Genomic DNA, 19,243 nt, shown 5'->3' with positions numbered 1-19,243 from the left:
CAGGTGAATGTTGCACATTTGGAAGATCAAGGTCTGCAACTAAGGTTCAGATACCCAGTCAGTTCCAGATTTTTAAGTGCTCTGCGTGCAGAATTTCCATTGACTTCAGTGGGAGATGGAATGTTTGCAGTATTTGGGCCACTGAACATTTGGATCCCTTATCTCAACTGTCCCCTAATGCCAAACCTTAGGAGCTCTGTCCTTCTCTATTGGTGAGAACACATCATTTTTACTGTATGGTTCCACCTCAGTTGAGACCAGCCGAGGGGTCTGAGCTAAAACCAATATTTGTCTATATAAGAAAGAGCTACTAGTAGAGTGTTCAATATGAGGGGTCTCCCAGCTTTGGAATTTGTCTCCTTACCATTTGGTCCAGAATAACTAAAATCTGGGGACCATAAAGGCATATAGCAAAGCTTAATTTTTTTCCAAGGCTTTTGAAAATGGGAGATGGAAAAAGATGGGTAAATTTTTGAGTTTCTGGTTTGCTGGTGGTGGGCAATATTGTATAGTGCTGCTGTATTAGTTAGGTCTGCTTAAAAATACAACACAATGGATTCTCAATGTTAAGGGCATTGATGGCCTTTAGTGTTTTATACAAATCCAAAGAAATAAAGCAAATGAAAAGCCCATTATTTTCCATTTACTATGTACTCTCATTTCTACTCTGTTGCGGTTCAAATACAAGACAGGACAAGGCTTTAAGCAAGCAAGCAGGCTGGTCTGCCGACTGGCTGCTCCCTGTCAGCTTTCCACCCTCTCTTTTATTTCTCTCCCCCCTGCGCATTACATACTCCAACCGCAAAAGGAAACAACAAAGGAAATAATATGACTTTGATTAATATTCTTATTTACCAGCCTCTATCTACTACAGTCCTTGCTCTCAGGCCTTGAGCCCAGTCCAAGGAAGTTTCCCACGGTTCATGTCCTCTGGGCGACTTCCCATGGTCCATGTCCTTGGAAGGAGCAGTGTGTGCACTGCTCCTACACAGCACTCAGGGTGTGCCCTGAATGTTTTCAGGTGCATGAACCCTACATGAACCCTTCACTACTCTATTCAAAGTCTATTGTCATCCCCTTCTTCAAAATTAACATGCTAATATAACTCACAGAATTCTTATCTCAAAAATAACATTGCAGATAGAGGAAGCTATATGTACTAGAGGAACTACAAATGTAGAGATTCCAAATCCCTGAAAGGTTCATATTATGTATTTTCTTTTTGCTAAGTAGAGATACAATAACCATTTTCTAGCACACTATGAATGAGAAACGCTCTTGAAAATATGGCTATTATTTTAGCTTTCATATCTCTATAATAGATTGCTGCTAAAGGTAATAGAGGTCAGAACTGAACTGAGGCTATTTTGTTTCTTGTCTCATGATACCAAATCCCTAGAAATGTCACTTAATAGGCCATTTTTAAGATATCAATAACAAATCATCGGAACAGTCTTAGTAGTGAGAATCAGCAGGTAGGAGAAGAGGGAGGTCTTGGAAATCTATGCTAATTGTGGTTTCTGAAACCTTGGTTGCTAAGCACTAACTTGAAGCAAGAGAAAAATATTTTGTAATGTTCAGTACAGGGAAGAGAGGAATAAGAATGTGTCTATTATGGAGGAGACAGCTGTCCTTTACACAGCAGGAATTATTGGAGATGGTCCAAAGATATTAAGGTAATTAGAGCCCTAGAAAAATAGCAGATTATTGGAATATTACCTACTCCTTTATAGGTGTATTTTAGCCCTAACAATTCTATAAATGTATGGATGGTAAAAGAATTGAAATTGTGTGTCTAGTGAATTTCTGGTTAAACAATTTCTATGCTGAACATCTCAGCACTCATTTACTACCTGTGTAAGCTTCAATGTAAGTTAATGAAAAATAAAAAGAAAAGGAGTACTTGTGGCACCTTAGAGACTAACCAGTTGATTTGAGCATAAGCTTTCGTGAGCTATAGCTCATACAATAGCACTTGTACTGTCCTGGGGACATCCCCTTCAGGTGCTTCCCCAAGACTTTTGAACAATCAAAGAAAAGATTGCCATCCAAGGTGTTAAATTAAACCCACTGTGTGATGGGACAGGACTTTGGGAGTTTAGTTAGTTCTGCATGGATATTGGTGTATTGCAGATGTGATCAATAAAGCTCATAATTAGAAACTTCACTTTCAAGGCTCAGTGCTTCATTTAAGGAGCTCTCAGTAACCTGAGTCACAGCACGCAACACATTAAACCTGTATTTCAGTGCCCAGTATGTTTGCATGGAGTACACAGTAAATGTTGCAGAAGTTCTTCTACAGAAAATATAGAAGGCGGGCTAGGAAAAAGCAATGCATACTACCTCTGCTCTCACACCATGTTAGTGTAACCCACACACCTTCTGGGTGTGGTGTTGTGTCCCGTCTAGTGGCACTCAGACCACTTAGATACAGAGAGTTAAACAAGTCTGCCCTACAGCCTTAGCTAAGAGCCAGTTGGCTTTTAGCTCATGCAGTAGAGGCTCATGCACTAAGCTCCAGAGGCCCCGGGTTTGATCCCACCAATGACCGGGGTCTGGAAGCATTATATTAGCACTCTCAAACAGGGTGAAATTTTGCCACCCTTACATTGAGGATTACATTATTACTTGAACAGTCACTGGGAAACTACTGGAAACAGCAGGATTACTCCCCATGTGAGGTACTATTCAATGTGAGTAAAGCCTTCAGAATATGACCCCAGTAAGCACACAGGATCAGATCCTCTGGACCAACAGACCTATATCCACAGAAGTAAAAGGGCACACACTATCTTTATAGCTCCCCAGTCCTGCATGCAGCAGGTGCCAGCCCAGTCCCTGGTGCAGGGGAGGAACACAGGAATTGTCATACAATGTCAGACCATTGGTTCACCTAATCCAGAGCCCATCCTCAGTAGTGGCTAGTACCAGATGCTCTAGAAGAATGTGAAAGACACTCTGTCATAGGTAGCTGCGAGGAAACATGCCCCCAGGGAAAGCTTCCCCCTAATCTCCAATAATCAGAGGTTGGTTTATGCCCTGAAGTCTGAGCCCTGGTCTACACTAGGAGTTGAGGTCGAATTTAGCAGCGTTAAATCAATTTAACCCTGCACCCGTCCACACGACAAAGCCCTTTTTTTCGACTTAAAGGGCTATTAAAATCGATTTCCTTACTCCACTCCCGACAAGGGGACACAATTAGACAGTATTGGCCTCCGTGACCTATCCCAGAGTGCTCCATTGAGACCGCTCTGGGCAGCACTCTCAACTCAGATGCACTGGCCAGGTAGACAGGAAAAGGCCGGCGAACTTTTGAATTTCAATTTCCTGTTTGGCTAGCGTGGCAAGCTGCAGCTGACCATGCAGAGCTCATCAGCAGAGGTGACCATGATGGAGTCCCAGAATCGCAAAAGAGCTCCAGCATGGACCAAACCGGAGGTACGGGATCTGATCACTGTATGGGGAGAGGAATCCGTGCTATCAGAACTACATTCCAGTTTTCCAAATGCCAAAACATTTGTCAAAATCTCCCAGGGCATGAAGGACAGAGGCCATAACAGGGACCCGAAGCAGTGCCGCGTGAAACTTAAGGAGCTGAGGTAAGCCTACCAGAAAACCAGGGAGGTGAACGGCCGCTCCGGGTCAGAGCCCCAAACATGCTGCTTCTATGATGAGCTATGTTCAGCTTCTATATGTTCAGTTGTTTGACTCCTTCAATGGAGATGGAGGCAACACGGAAGTAGGTTTTGGGGACGAGGAAGATGATGATGATGAGGTTGTATATAGCTCACAGCAAGCAAGCGGAGAAACCGGTTTTCCCGACAGCCAGGAACTGTTTCTCACCTTGGACCTGGAGCCAGTACCCCCCAAACCCACCCAAGGCTGCCTCCCGGACCCGCCAGGCAGAGAAGGGACCTCTGGTAAGTGTACCTTTTAAAATACTATACATGGTTTAAAAGCAAGCATGTTTAATGATTAATTTGCCCTGGCATTCGCGGCTCTCCTGGATGCACTCCCAAAGCCTTTGCAAAAGTTTTCTGGGGAGGGCAGCCTTATTCCATCCACCATGGTAGGACACTTTACCACTCCAGGCCAGTAGCACATACTTGGGAATCATTGTAGAACAAAGCATTGCAGTGTATGTTTGCTGGCGTTCAAACAATATCCGTTCTTTATTTCTCTGTGTTATCCTCAGGAGAGTGATATCATTCATGGTCAACTGGTTGAAATAGGGTCCTTTTCTTAAGGGGACATTCAGAGATGCCCGTTCCTGCTGGGCTGTTTGCCTGTGGCTGAACAGAAATGTTCCCCGCTGTTAGCCACGGGGAGGGGGAGGCAAAATGCAACCTTGGAACAAAAGCACATGTGCTATGTATGTAATGTTAACAGCAAGGTTTACCGTGAAAGAGTGTACCCATTGTTCTAAAAAATGTGTCTTTTTAATACCACTGGCCCTTTTCTTTCTCCACCAGCTGCATGTGTTTCAATGATCACAGGATCTTCTCCTTCTCAGATGCTAGCAAAAATCAGAAGGTGAAAAACACGCACTTGCGATGAAATGTTCTCTGAGCTCATGCTGTCCTCCCACACTGACAGAGCACAGACGAATGTGTGGAGGCAGACAATGTCAGAGTGCAGGAAAGCAGAAAATGACCAGGTGGAGAGGTGGCGGGCTGAAGAGAGTAAGTGGCTGGCTGAAGAGAGGGCTGAAGCTGAAAGGTGCCGGCAGTGTGATGAGAGGAGGCAGGACTCAATGCTGAGGCTGCTGGAGGATCAAACTAATATGCTCCAGCGTATGGTTGAGCTGCAGGAAAGGCAGCGGGAGCACAGACCATCGCTACAGCCCCTGTGTAACCAACCACCCTCCTCCGCAAGTTCCATAGTCTCCTCACCCAGATGCCCAAGAACCCGGTGGAGGGGCCTCCTGTCACCCAGCCACTCTACCCCAGAGGACTGCCCAAGCAACAGAAGGCTGGCATTCAATAAGTTTTAAAGTTTTAAACTTTTAAAGTGCTGTGTGGCCTTGTCCTTCCCTCCTCCACCACCCTTCCTGGTGCTTCTCTCCTCCACCACCCCTCCCGGGCTACCTTAGTAGTTATCCCCCTATTTATGTGATGAATTAATAAAGAATGCATGAATGTGAAGCAACAATGACTTTATTGCCTCTGCAAGTGGTGATTGAAGGGAGGAGGGGAGGGTGGTTAGCTTACAGGGAAGTAGAGTGAACCAAGGGGCGGGGGGGTTTCATCAAGAAGAAACAAACAGAACTTTTACACCATAGCCTGGCCAGTCATGAAACTGGTTTTCAAAGCTTCTCTGATGCATACCGCGCACTCCTGTGCTCTTCTAACTGCCCTGGTGTCTTGCTGTGCATAACCAGGAGTCAGGCGATTTGCCTCAACCTCCCACCCCGCCATAAACGTCTCCCCCTTACTCTCACAGATATCGTGGAGTGCACAGCAAGCAGTAATAACAGTGGGAATATTGGTATCGCTGAGGTCTAACCGAGTCAGTAAACTGCGCCAGTGCGCTTTTAAACGTCCAAATGCACATTCTACCACCATTCTGCACTTGCTCAGCCTGTAGTCGAACAGCTCCTGACTACTGTCCAGGCTGCCTGTGTATGGCTTCATGAGCCATGGCATTAAGGGGTAGGCTGGGTCCCCAAGGAATCCCCAACGGTTATTTTCTGGTCTGGGAATAAAGTCCCTTCTTGCAGCTTTTGAAACAAACCAAAGTTCCTGAAGATGCGAGTCATGTACCTTTCCAGGCCATCCCACACTGATGTTGGGGAAATGTCCCTTGTGATCCACCAGTGCTTGCAGCACTATTGAAAAGTACCCCTTGCGGTTTATGTACTCGGCGGCTTGGTGCTCCGGTGGCAAGATAGGGATATGGCTTCCGTCTATTGCCCCACCACAGTTAGGGAACCCCATTTCAGCAAAGCCATCCACTATGACGTGCACATTTCCCAGGGTCACTACCCTTGATATCAGCAGATCTTTGATTGCGTTGGCTACTTGCATCACAGCAGCCCCCACAGTAGATTTGCCCACTCCAAATTGATTCCCGACTACTGGTAGCTGTCTGGCATTGCAAGCTTCCACAGGGCTATTGCACTTGCTTCTCAACTGTAAGGGCTGCTCTCATCTTGGTATTCTTGCGCCTCAGGGCAGGGGAAAGCAAGTCACAAAGTTCCATGAAAGTGCCCTTATGCATGCAAAAGTTTCGCAGCCACTGGGAATCATCCCAGACCTGCAACATTATGTGGTCCCACCAGTCTGCACTTGTTTCCCGAGCCCAGAATCGGCATTTCACCACATGAACCTGCCCCATTAGCACCATGATGCCCACAGTGCCAGGGCCCGTCCTTTGAGAGAAGTCTGTGTCCATATCCTCATCACTCTCATCACCGCGCTGACGTCGCCTACTTGCCCAGTTTCGCTTTCATAGAATATCAGGGTTGGAAGGGACCTCAGGAGGTCATCTAGTCCAACCCCCTGCTCAAAGCAGGACCAGAAGCTTTGCCAGGTTCTGGTGCTGCATATACTGCTGGATAGTGCGTGTGGTGTTTAATGTGCTCCTAATTGCCAAAGTGATCTGAGCGGGCTCCATGCTTGCCATGGTATGGCGTCTGCACAGAAAAAAGGCACAGAACGATTGTCTGCCATTGCTCTGATGTAGGGAGGGGCAACTGATGACATGGCTTACAGGGCTGGCTTACAGGGAATTAAAATCAACAAAGGGGGTGGCTTTGCGAGAAACTGAATGGCCCCCTCAAGGATAGAACTCAAAACCTCAAGGATAGAACTCAAAACTGGGTTTAGCAGGCCATTGATTTCAAGAAGGGAGGGAGGAGAAAATGAATACAAAACAAACCTGGTCTATTTCTTGTTTTGAGCAACTTCATCTATCTCTATATATCTTGCTGGCAGCAGACTGTGCAGTACGACCGCTAGCCATCGTCATCTCCTGGGTGCTTGGCAGAAGACGGTGCAGCATGACTACTGGCCATTGTCTTCTGCTGACTGCTGATTAAAAGAGAGTGCATTGCCAGTTGGACTCAATCGCCATGAGATGAAACTTAAAAGGGAAATGACCATGTTTTGCCAGGTGCCCTAACCTCATTGAGGTCAGTTAAAAGAGCACCCAGAACTACATTGATGATGGCTACCAGTCATACTGCACTATCTGCTGCCAAAAGGCAATAAACTGCTGCTGTATAGCAATGCAGTACCACGTCTGCCAGCAGCACCCAGGAGACATACGGTGACGGTTAGCTGAGCGGGCTCCATGCTTGCCATGGTATGGCATCTGCATAAGTAACTCAAGAAAAAAGGCGCAAAACGATTGTCTGCTATTGCTTTCACGGAGAGAGGGAGGGAAGGGGGGGCCTGACGATATGTACCCAGAACCACCAGCGACAATGTTTTAGCCCCATCTGACACTGGGATTTCTATCCAGAATTCAATTGGGTGGCGGAGATTGCGGGAACTGTGGGATAGCTACCCACAGTGCACCGCTCCAGAAGTCGACGGTTGCCTCGGTACTGTGGGCACACTCCACCGACTACATGCACTTAAAGTATTTGTGTGGACACACACACAATCAACTGTATAAAAATGCTTTCTACAAAACCAACTTCTATAAATGTGACCTAATTTCGTAGTGTAGACATAACCTGGCGGTTTATATCCCTTCCTAGAATACTGTATCAAGTTCTGGTAATCCCATTTGAAAAAAGATATATTAAAGTTGGAAAAGGTACAGAAAAGGGCAACAAAAATGATTAAAGTCTGGAACAGCTTCCATATGAGGAGAGATTAAAAAGACTGGGACTGGTCAGCTTGGAAAAGAGACAGCGGAGAGGGGACATAACAGAGTTCTATAAAATCAGAAATGGTGTGGAGAAAGTGAATACGGAAGTATTATTTACTTCACATAACACAAGAACGCGGAGTCACCTAATGACATTAATAAGCAGCAGGCATAAAACAAACAAAAGGAAGTACCTCTTCACACAATGCAGTCGAGTTGTTGGACTCTTTGCCAGGGGATGTTGAGAAGGCCAAAAGTATATCTGGGAGCACAAAAGAGTTCGGCTATGTGTACACTGTGCACCTGACAGGGCACAGCTGTGCTGCTACAACAGTGCTGCTGTAAGGTATGCAGCGTAGCCGCTCTTTATCAACAGGAGAGAGCTCTCCTGCTGGCAAAATAAAACCACCCCAAATGAGGAACAGTAGCTTCGCCGTCGGGAGAGCATCTCCCACTGACAAAGTGCTGTCCACACTGGCGCTTTTCGTCAGTAAAACTTTTGTTGGTCAGGGAGTGTGTTTTTTCACACCCCTGACCAACAGAAGTCTTACTGAAGAAAGTGCAATGTAGACATAGCCTTAGATAAGCCCCAGGAGGATAGGTACACCAATGGCTATTTGCCAAGATGGTCAGGGACACAACCACATGCTCTGGGTGTCCCTAAACCTCTGACTGCTAGAAGCGGGGACTGAATAACAGGGAATGGATCACTAGATAAATTGCCTGTTCTGTTCATTCCCTCTGAAGCATTTGGTATTGGCCACTGTCAGAAGACAGGATATTGGGCTAGATGGACCATTAGTCTGACCCAGTATGGCCGTTCTTATGTTCTTAATGCTTGTTTATTTTTAATATGCACTATTATAACGGTCGGTATTCTTGTTAGCACAATAAATCTTCAATCCTTTAATGGATTTCTCCAGCCTTTTGGCTTCAGTGTCCTCTTGGGCAATGAGTTCCATAGGTTAATTATGAATTGTATGAAAAAGTACTCCTGTTTATCAGATTTGAATTTGCTGCTGTTCAGATTTGTGGAAAGTCCTTTTGTTCATGTAGCATGAGAAAGACATGATACATCAAGAATTGCTGTTCATTATTTTGTATTCATCTATCACCTGTTATTAATATTACTGCAACTACTACTAATAAATTAAACTTAGCACCTTGGAGCCCCAGTTATTCATCAAGACCTTACTGTGTTAAGCGCTACACAAACACATACAAAAGGACAGTCCTGTGCCAAGGAGCTTACAGTCTAAGTATAAGACAAGAGACAACAAATTGATACAGACGGATGGCAGAGTACAAGGAAACAGCTAGAAAATACTGCTCAGCAGTCCCAATCTTTCCACTCTCTCTTTATTCCATGATCCTAATAATTTCTATCACCCTTCAAGCTGCTTTGTCGCATGCTTACTACTAACAGCTCACAGGCAGCCATGTGACAGCCAGAAGAAGGGGTCCTGGCTATCTCCTGCACTCCCCTGTTATGTCTACTACACTGAGGGCTGGGAGTGGCACTAAGTGGAATTAACAGGCAAAGTTTCTAGATATAGCATTATATTGATCTCTCTCTCTCTCTCTCACACACACACATCCATACCCACACCCCCCTGCATTTTAAGGTTGCTCTGGATATATTAGCCAAACAAATGTGGGTAAGCAACAACTGTGTTGTAATTGTGTTCTCATTGTCAAAGGAAAAACGTTTGCATAAATAAAAGGAGGGCATTAACTACTTATAACAAAGCCCATTGTCATAAACATTCAAAATATAATGTCGGGGTATAAAGGGGGTGTCATAAATATAAAGGGAAGGGTAAACCCCTTTGAAATCCCTCCTGGCCAGGGGAAAGCTCCTCTCACCTGTAAAGGGTTAAGAAGCTAAAGGTAACCTCGCTGGCACCTGACCAAAATGACCAATGAGGAGACAAGATACTTTCAAAAGCTGGGAGGAGGGAGAGGAACAAAGGGTCTGTGTGCTGCTCTTGCCAGAGACAGAACAGGAATGGAGTCTTAGAACTTTTACAAAAAGAAAAGGAGTACTTGTGGCACCTTAGAGACTAACCAATTTATTTGAGCATGAGCTTTCGTGAGCTACAGCTCACTTCATCAGATGTTTACCGGTAAACATCTGATGAAGTGAGCTGTAGCTCACGAAAGCTCATGCTCAAATAAATTGGTTAGTCTCTAAGGTGCCACAAGTACTCCTTTTCTTTTTGCGAATACAGACTAACACGGCTGTTCCTCTGAAACCTGTCCTTAGAACTTTTAGTAAGTAATCTAGCTAGGTATGTGTTAGATTATGATTTCTTTAAATGGCTGAGAAAAGAATTGTGCTGAATAGAATAACTATTTCTGTCTGTGTATCTTTTTTGTAACTTAAGCTTTTGCCTAGAGGGGTTCTCTATGTTTTTGAATCTAATTACCCTGTAAGATATCTACCATCCTGATTTTACAGGGGGGATTTCTTTATTTCTATTTACTTCTATTTTTTATTAAAAGTCTTCTTGTAAAAAACTGACTGCTTTTTCATTGTTCTCAGATCCAAGGGTTTGGGTCTGTGGTCACCTATGCAAATTGGTGAGGCTTTTTATCCAACATTTCCCAGGAAAGGGGGGGTGCAAGTGTTGGGAGGATTGTTCATTGTTCTTAAGATCCAAGGGTCTGGGTCTGTAGTCACCTAGGCAAATTGGTGAGGCTTTTTACCAAACCTTGTCCAGGAAGTGGGGTGCAAGGTTTTGGGAAGTATTTTGGGGGGAAAGACGTGTCCAAACAGCTCTTCCCCAGTAACCAGTATTAGTTTGGTGGTGGTAGCGGCCATTCCAAGGATAACGGGTGTAATATTTTGTACCTTGGGGAAGTTTTGACCTAAGCTGGTAAAGATAAGCTTAGGGGGTTTTTTCATGCAGGTCCCCACATCTGTACCCTAGAGTTCAGAGTGGGGGAGGAACCTTGACATGGTGGCACAGTGGTGGGATTAACCTGAAATCATTTGAGATCCAGTTGAGATTTTTTGAACTAGAAATACAGATTTTAAAAAGGAAATTTTTTTTTTCTTTGGAAAGAAAGTCCAGAAAGCAGCTTTGAAACTGAAAGCAGCTTGGTTTCTCTCTGCTTTGTGGCCAAGCAGAGACAAAAGGGGATTATCTTGTGAATTGCAGGGGTTTTTTTGCCTGGAGGCAGGGTACTTAACTCCTGCAGGGAAATCTTCCAATCCAGTGGGTTTTTTTTCTTTTCTTCCTAAAAGTAAATAGGGGGTGTGTGTTCTACCCATTTGCTTTTTCTTTGGGCTGGGTAAGCAGGTTTCCAAGTAGTTGGAGGTTTTTTGCTTTAATTTGGGCCCAGAGCAGAGACAAGGGAATTGTCTTTTTCTGTAGGCTGACAATCACTATCAGAGAATAGGTATTCTATTGCAGCACAGCAAAATTTTACAGCCAAGTTTTGTTTGTTTATTTCTAAACCTCAGGTGTAAAGTTAGTTAAAAACAGAGAGGTTAGAATGACCAAATCCTCAGCTCAACTACAGCTGGAATTAGCCAAATTTCAGGCTGAGGAAAGACAAAGGGAACATGAAAGACAGATAGAACTCATGCGGCTGGAGAAGGAGGTACAGGAGGCTGCCCACAAGAGGGAAATGGAGGCAAGGAAGCATGTGGAGGAGGAGAAGGAAAAAGAGAGGAAGCATGTGGAGGAGGAGAAGGAAAAAGAGAGGAAGCATGTGGAGGAGGTGGAGAGGATAAAGGCCCAGCAGAATATACCAACAAACCCTAGCAATCCTTCTCCAGGTACCACTTCCCATCCCAGAAAGTTCCCCACCTACAAGGCAGGTGATGATACTGAGGCCTTCTTAGAAAACTTTGAAAGGGCCTGCCTTGGGTACAACATCTCTACTGACCAATACATGGTAGAGCTGAGGCCGCAGCTCAGTGGACCCTTAGCTGAGGTGGCAGCTGAAATGCCTAAAGAACACATGAACAAGTATGAACTGTTTAAATCCAAGGCGAGAGTCAGAATGGGGATAACACCCGAGCAGTCTCGTCGGAGGTTCAGAGCCCTAAGGTGGAAACCAGACATGTCATTTACCCGACATGCCTACCACATTGTGAAACATTGGGATGCCTGGATATCAGGGGCAAGTGTTGAATCTCCAGTAAATTTGCCCTTCCTAATGCAAATGGAACAATTCTTAGAGGGTGTTCCTGAGGAAATAGAAAGATACATCCTAGACGGGAAGCCCAAAACTGTAATCGAGGCAGGAGAGATTGGAGCCAGATGGGTGGAGGTGGCAGAGAAGAAGAAAACTGGTCGCAGTTGGAGTGGAGACCAGAAGGGACCACCCCAGACCACACCCTATTACCGGGGGCCGCCCAAAGCCCCACCTACCTCCCAAAGAACCCTCCAGACCCCTTATCGTCCCACCACCCCGTTCTCCAGCAACCCTCCTCGCCCCAGTGACCCGACAGCTGGACGATGTTTTAAGTGTAACGAGCTGGGGCATGTAAAGGCCAACTGCCCCAAGAACCCCAACAGATTACAGTTCATTGCACCGGAATCACACCAGAGGTCCACAGGCCCAGATACCTCCCAGATACCCTTGGAGCGGAGGGAAACTGTGAGTGTGGGCGGGAAGAAGGTCACCGCGTGGAGGGACACCGGAGCACAAGTGTCAGCTATCCATGCTTCCTTAGTGGACCCCAATTTAATCAACCCAGAGATCCAAGTGACGATTCAACCCTTCAAGTCCAACTCTTTCAATTTGCCTACAGCCAAGTTGCCTGTCCAGTACAAGGGCTGGTCAGGAATGTGGACTTTTGCAGTCTATGATGATTATCCCATCCCCATGCTGTTGGGGGAAGACTTGGCCAATCATGTGAAGCAGGCCAAGAGGGTGGGAATGGTCACCCGCAGCCAGGCTAAACAAGCCGTGAGGCCTAGCTCTGTTCCGGAAACTTCTATCAGGACCCAGTCAGAGGTGATGGACCTGGACCCCAGGCCAATGTCTGCAACAGCAGTAGTGGATCCAGTCCCAGAGACCCAGACGGAACCAGTCCTAGAACCGGAACCAGCCGAACAACCAACACCAGACCCCGTGTCAGCACTGAATCCAGTACTTGCAACCTCAACACCAGAGGGCCCCACCGAACCTGAACTGGCAGCAGCCGATAACCCTACACAAGAGGCTCAGCCGGAGCCTGAATCCCAATATAGTGCACCAGCGGAAAGCGGTTCACAGTCAACAGAAACAGCTCCATCCCCTATATCGCTTCCAGAGGGACCAAGCCTAGGTCCACAATCCCATGAGGAACTGATGTCTCCAGCATCAAGGGAACAGTTCCAGACCGAACAGGAAGCAGATGAAAGCCTCCAGAGAGCTTGGACGGCGGCACGGAGCAACCCACCGCCTCTCAGCTCTTCTAATCGATCCAGGTTTGTTGTAGAAAGAGGACTTTTATACAAGGAAACTCTTTCTGGTGGACACCAGGAAGACTGGCATCCTCAGAGACAGTTGGTAGTTCCAACTAAATACCGGGCCAAGCTCTTGAGCTTAGCCCACGATCACCCTAGTGGCCATGCTGGGGTGAACAGGACCAAAGACCGTTTGGGGGGGTCATTCCACTGGGAGGGAATGGGCAAGGATGTTTCTACCTATGTCCAGTCTTGTGAGGTGTGCCAAAGAGTGGGAAAACCCCAAGACCAGGTCAAAGCCCCTCTACAACCCCTCCCCATCATTGAAGTTCCATTTCAGCGAGTAGCTGTGGATATTCTGGGTCCTTTTCCGAAAAAGACACCCAGAGGAAAGCAGTACATACTGACTTTCATGGATTTTGCCACCCGATGGCCGGAAGCAGTAGCTCTAAGCAACACCAGGGCTAAAAGTGTGTGTCAAGCACTAGCAGACATTTTTGCCAGGGTAGGTTGGCCCTCCGACATCCTCACAGATGCAGGGACTAATTTCCTGGCAGGAACTATGAAAAACCTTTGGGAAGCTCATGGGGTAAATCACTTGGTTGCCACTCCTTACCACCATCAAACAAATGGCATGGTGGAGAAGTTTAATGGAACTTTGGGGGCCATGATACGTAAATTTGTAAATGAGCACTCCAATGATTGGGACCTAGTGTTGCAGCAGTTGCTCTTTGCCTACAGAGCTGTACCACATCCCAGTTTAGGGTTTTCCCCATTTGAACTTGTATATGGCCGTGAGGTTAAGGGGCCATTGCAGTTGGTGAAGCAGCAATGGGAGGGATTTACACCTTCTCCAGGAACTAACATTCTGGACTTTGTAACCAACCTACAAAACACCCTCCGAACCTCTTTAGCCCTTGCTAGAGAAAACTTACAGGATGCTCAAAAAGAGCAAAAAGCCTGGTATGATAAACATGCCAGAGAGCGTTCCTTCAAAGTAGGAGACCAGGTCATGGTCTTAAGGGCGCTCCAGGCCCATAAAATGGAAGCATCGTGGGAAGGGCCATTCACGGTCCAGGAGCGCCTGGGAGCTGTTAATTATCTCATAGCATTCCCCACCTCCAACCGAAAGCCTAAGGTGTACCATATTAATTCTCTAAAGCCCTTTTATTCCAGAGAATTAAAGGTTTGTCAGTTTACAGCCCAGGGAGGAGACGACACTGAGTGGCCTGAAGGTGTTTACTACGAAGGGAAATGTGCTGGTGGTGTGGAAGAGGTGAACCTCTCCATGACCCTTGGGCGTATGCAGCGACAGCAGATCCAGGAGCTGTGCACTAGCTACGCGCCAACGTTCTCAGCCACCCCAGGACTGACTGAACGGGCATATCACTCCATTGACACAGGTAATGCTCACCCAATTAGGGTCCAACCTTACCGGGTGTCTCCTCAAGCTAAAACTGCTATAGAACAGGAGATCCAGGATATGTTACAGATGGGTGTAATCCGCCCCTCTGAAAGTGCATGGGCATCTCCAGTGGTTCTAGTTCCCAAACCAGATGGGGAAATACGTTTTTGCGTGGACTACCGTAAGCTAAATGCTGTAACTCGCCCAGACAACTATCCAATGCCACGCACAGATGAACTATTAGAGAAACTGGGACGGGCCCAGTTCATCTCTACCTTGGACTTAACCAAGGGGTACTGGCAGGTACCGCTAGATGAATCTGCCAAGGAAAGGTCAGCCTTCATCACACATCTCGGGCTGTATGAATTTAATGTACTCCCTTTCGGGCTGCGAAATGCACCCGCCACTTTCCAAAGACTTGTAGATGGTCTCCTAGCGGGATTAGGAGAATATGCAGTCGCCTACCTTGACGATGTGGCCATATTTTCGGATTCCTGGGCAGACCACCTGGAACATCTACAAAAAGTCCTTGAGCGCATAAGGGAGGCAGGACTAACTGTTAAGGCTAAGAAGTGTCAAATAGGCCTAAACAGAGTGACTTACCTTGGACACCAGGTGGGTCAAGGAACTATCAGCCCCCTACAGGCCAAAGTGGATGCTATCCAAAAGTGGCCTGTCCCAAAGTCAAAGAAACAGGTTCAATCCTTCTTAGGCTTGGCCGGTTATTACAGACGATTTGTACCGCACTACAGCCAAATCGCTGCCCCACTGACAGACCTAACCAAAAAGAAACAGCCAAATGCCGTTCAGTGGACCGAAAAGTGTCAGAAGGCCTTTAACAAGCTTAAAGCGACACTCATGTCTGACCCTGTACTAAGGGCCCTAAACTTTGACAAACCATTCCTAGTAACCACAGATGCGTCCGAGCGTGGTGTGGGAGCAGTTTTAATGCAGAAAGGACCTGATCAAGAATTCCACCCTATAGTGTTTCTCAGCAAAAAACTGTCTGAGAGGGAAAGCAACTGGTCAGTCAGTGAAAAAGAATGTTATGCCATTGTCTACGCTCTGGAAAAGCTACGCCCCTATGTTTGGGGACGGCGTTTCCACCTGCAAACCGACCATGCTGCACTAAAGTGGCTTCACACCGTCAAAGAAACTAACAAAAAACTTCTTCGGTGGAGTTTAGCTCTCCAAGATTTTGATTTCGACATCCAACACATCTCAGGAGCTTCTAACAAAGTGGCTGATGCACTCTCCCGTGAAAGTTTCCCAGAATCAACTGGTTAAAATCGTCCTTGAGATGTGGAAAATATTGTTAGTCTTTATGTACTTGGTAGTATATTTAGAGATGCATGTGTCTTATTAACTCTGTTTTCCTAGAGCTCCAGGAAGAAATCCCAGCCAGTGTTTCACCCTAGCTGAGATTTGGGGGGCGTGTCATAAATATAAAGGGAAGGGTAAACCCCTTTGAAATCCCTCCTGGCCAGGGGAAAGCTCCTCTCACCTGTAAAGGGTTAAGAAGCTAAAGGTAACCTCGCTGGCACCTGACCAAAATGACCAATGAGGAGACAAGATACTTTCAAAAGCTGGGAGGAGGGAGAGGAACAAAGGGTCTGTGTGCTGCTCTTGCCAGAGACAGAACAGGAATGGAGTCTTAGAACTTTTAGTAAGTAATCTAGCTAGGTATGTGTTAGATTATGATTTCTTTAAATGGCTGAGAAAAGAATTGTGCTGAATAGAATAACTATTTCTGTCTGTGTATCTTTTTTGTAACTTAAGCTTTTGCCTAGAGGGGTTCTCTATGTTTTTGAATCTAATTACCCTGTAAGATATCTACCATCCTGATTTTACAGGGGGAATTTCTTTATTTCTATTTACTTCTATTTTTTATTAAAAGTCTTCTTGTAAAAAACTGACTGCTTTTTCATTGTTCTTAGATCCAAGGGTTTGGGTCTGTAGTCACCTAGGCAAATTGGTGAGGCTTTTTACCAAACCTTGTCCAGGAAGTGGGGTGCAAGGTTTTGGGAAGTATTTTGGGGGGAAAGACGCGTCCAAACAGCTCTTCCCCAGTAACCAGTAATTGTTTGGTGGTGGTAGCGGCCATTCCAAGGATAACGGGTGTAATATTTTGTACCTTGGGGAAGTTTTGACCTAAGCTGGTAAAGATAAGCTTAGGGGGTTTTTTCATGCAGGTCCCCACATCTGTACCCTAGAGTTCAGAGTGGGGGAGGAACCTTGACAGGGGGTATTTATTCTTCTGCACAATATTATCTGATATGTAACTGACCGAAAAAAGGAGTTTCTATGTTCCACTAATCATTTTCCCTGATAAAATGTAAAGAGTAAAAATGACAAATCACAAAAAGAGTCTATTCATAAAACCACAAACACCTGGGAACCCTCTCTGCTAATTATCTTTCAGCAAATCAATAAATATACTCATAATGCCACTACCTAAAAAGGCTTCTAATCACATATTAAAAACTCAGCAAAGAGCACAGAAACATAGCAATTACAGAGCAGAACAATCATCCATCTATTTCTATCTCCCGTCACCAACTGTGGCAAGTACCACATACTTCAGAGGAAGTGCAAGAACCCCTATTGTTGGCAATTAAGGAATGTATACAGCTTCATCTGAACTCCACACAGTTGATAGCCAATGACTTCAAGAATGAGAGCTTATTTCTTTTAAACATATTTCATCCTAGCTTATGTAACTTAGGCTGTTGTTCAGTGCTAAGCTCTTGAACTTGACTGTGCTAGCGAAAGAGGAAGGCTGCTCCAGTAACGAGGGCCTTCGTGTAGGACCTGGGTTAAAGTCCCTGTTCTCCCACACACTTTCTTCACTGCCTGGAAAATGGGGTTAATATTACTTCCTTATCCCACAGTGGCACTGTGAACATTAAGGATTGTGAGGCACTGAGATACCATGGTAATGGGCACCACACAGTCCCACAGGTGAATTCTTCTAATGGGACAGAAAAATGACCATATTTGACCTCCTACTTGCATTAATCTGTCTTTCTACTCGAGCAAACAGGGTTGGATGTTGTTTCTGATTCAGAGAGGTCTGCTTAAGACTGACATAAAATTCCTCCTCTTGATGGTGCTGGACACACTGCCTCTTACAGAATGCCCAGCCTGGGAAGCCAGACTCCGAGCTGAAGTTCTAATAATCTGTAATTTCTGGATGATGATACAGTTAGAACATAGAGTGGATTAATAAGGCAATATCTAGGGGGAATAGCTCAGGCATTAACAGCTGATGTCTGCTACTGCAGCAGCACGTTGATTCGAACCTTAGAAAACCCTCTGGGGGCCTGGTTACACAACAGCTGTTTAGACCCTAACACACATGTTCAGAGCAGCCAGGATTCCTCTTCATTAAAGTGACTCTTTGAGGTGACTGACCTATTTTGCCAGGGCTGGACTTCCAGAGCTAAGCAGCAGCCCATCCAAACCATACAATCAAAAATAGCATTGCCCTCTAAAAGCCTCAAGGGAAATACACTTTCAGACCCAAACCCCACAGAGTTCTTGCCTACAAACCCTGATTTTTATGACAAGTTAGGTAGTTGAAATAGCTCTGGTCATAGTGCCCTTTTCTCTTGAGAAGTATGTGTTGGTATCCTCATTACATGTACTTAAAAGGGTCTTTTCTACAAAGCTCCTCTCCATTTGCTACATCCTGTCCCTGGTGTCCTATCAAGGTTTGGAAAGAAGAAGTTACTGTGATTCTGGGAGTACCTTTCTCAGATCTGCAGAAGAGCTCTGTGTGGCTGGAAAGTTGTCTCTTTCACCAACAGAAGTTGGTCCAATAAAAGATATTACCTCACCCAGGTTGTCTGTCTAGCATATAAAAAAGGCCTTTGAAGTCTATATCATGCTTTGAAGATGTAAAGTATGAAAGAAGTGCTAAGTATTATTTCTAAACCATTAGACTATTAGTTTTTTTATTGTTGCATACTGTTCACACACACTCTCTCTCACACATAAACACACAGCAGTTCACTGCATATCCATGTTTTCCCCTTCTAAATACACATGACTCCAGCATTATTTTTAACATTTAAGCGCCAGACTGAACTTTTGCTCACTGGCCATCCTAGGAACAGCCTAGGGAAAGAATTGTAACTCAGTCTCAGTTTCATCTCTGTTCCTCTTTTCCTAAGGGGTGGAGTTGGGAGTGGGGAGGAAGCAATCTGGACCAACACTCTACCAAGCACAATTATTTCCTCTTCATCCAGGTCAGCCCTACTGTCTGATGCATTGTGGGGATTTAATAAACTCTCCATCTACTTCCTAAACTTCTCTGCCTCCCACCTGTCCACTTGATGGGGCGAGGAGGTGGTTGCAAACACTCAGTTTTCTTTCCCATGTCTGGAGATTCAAGATCTGGGGAAGATGCACAAGAGTGTATGTGGTCCTAATCTTTCTCCTATGTCCTGTATGGCCACATAAGGCTGGGATATAATCTGGCCCTAAGAAAACAACATTAACAATTACAAAACATGTCAAAGAACTAGTAAAACAGCATATTATAGGTACATTGAAACATTTCTTATGTGTGTTCACTGACTACTCACACAAAGATTCAGCTACACACTCT

This window comes from Caretta caretta, chromosome 1 (assembly GCF_965140235.1).
Source record: "Caretta caretta isolate rCarCar2 chromosome 1, rCarCar1.hap1, whole genome shotgun sequence".
Classification (NCBI taxonomy): domain Eukaryota; kingdom Metazoa; phylum Chordata; order Testudines; family Cheloniidae; genus Caretta; species Caretta caretta.
Note: the sequence above shows the minus strand (reverse complement) of the source record.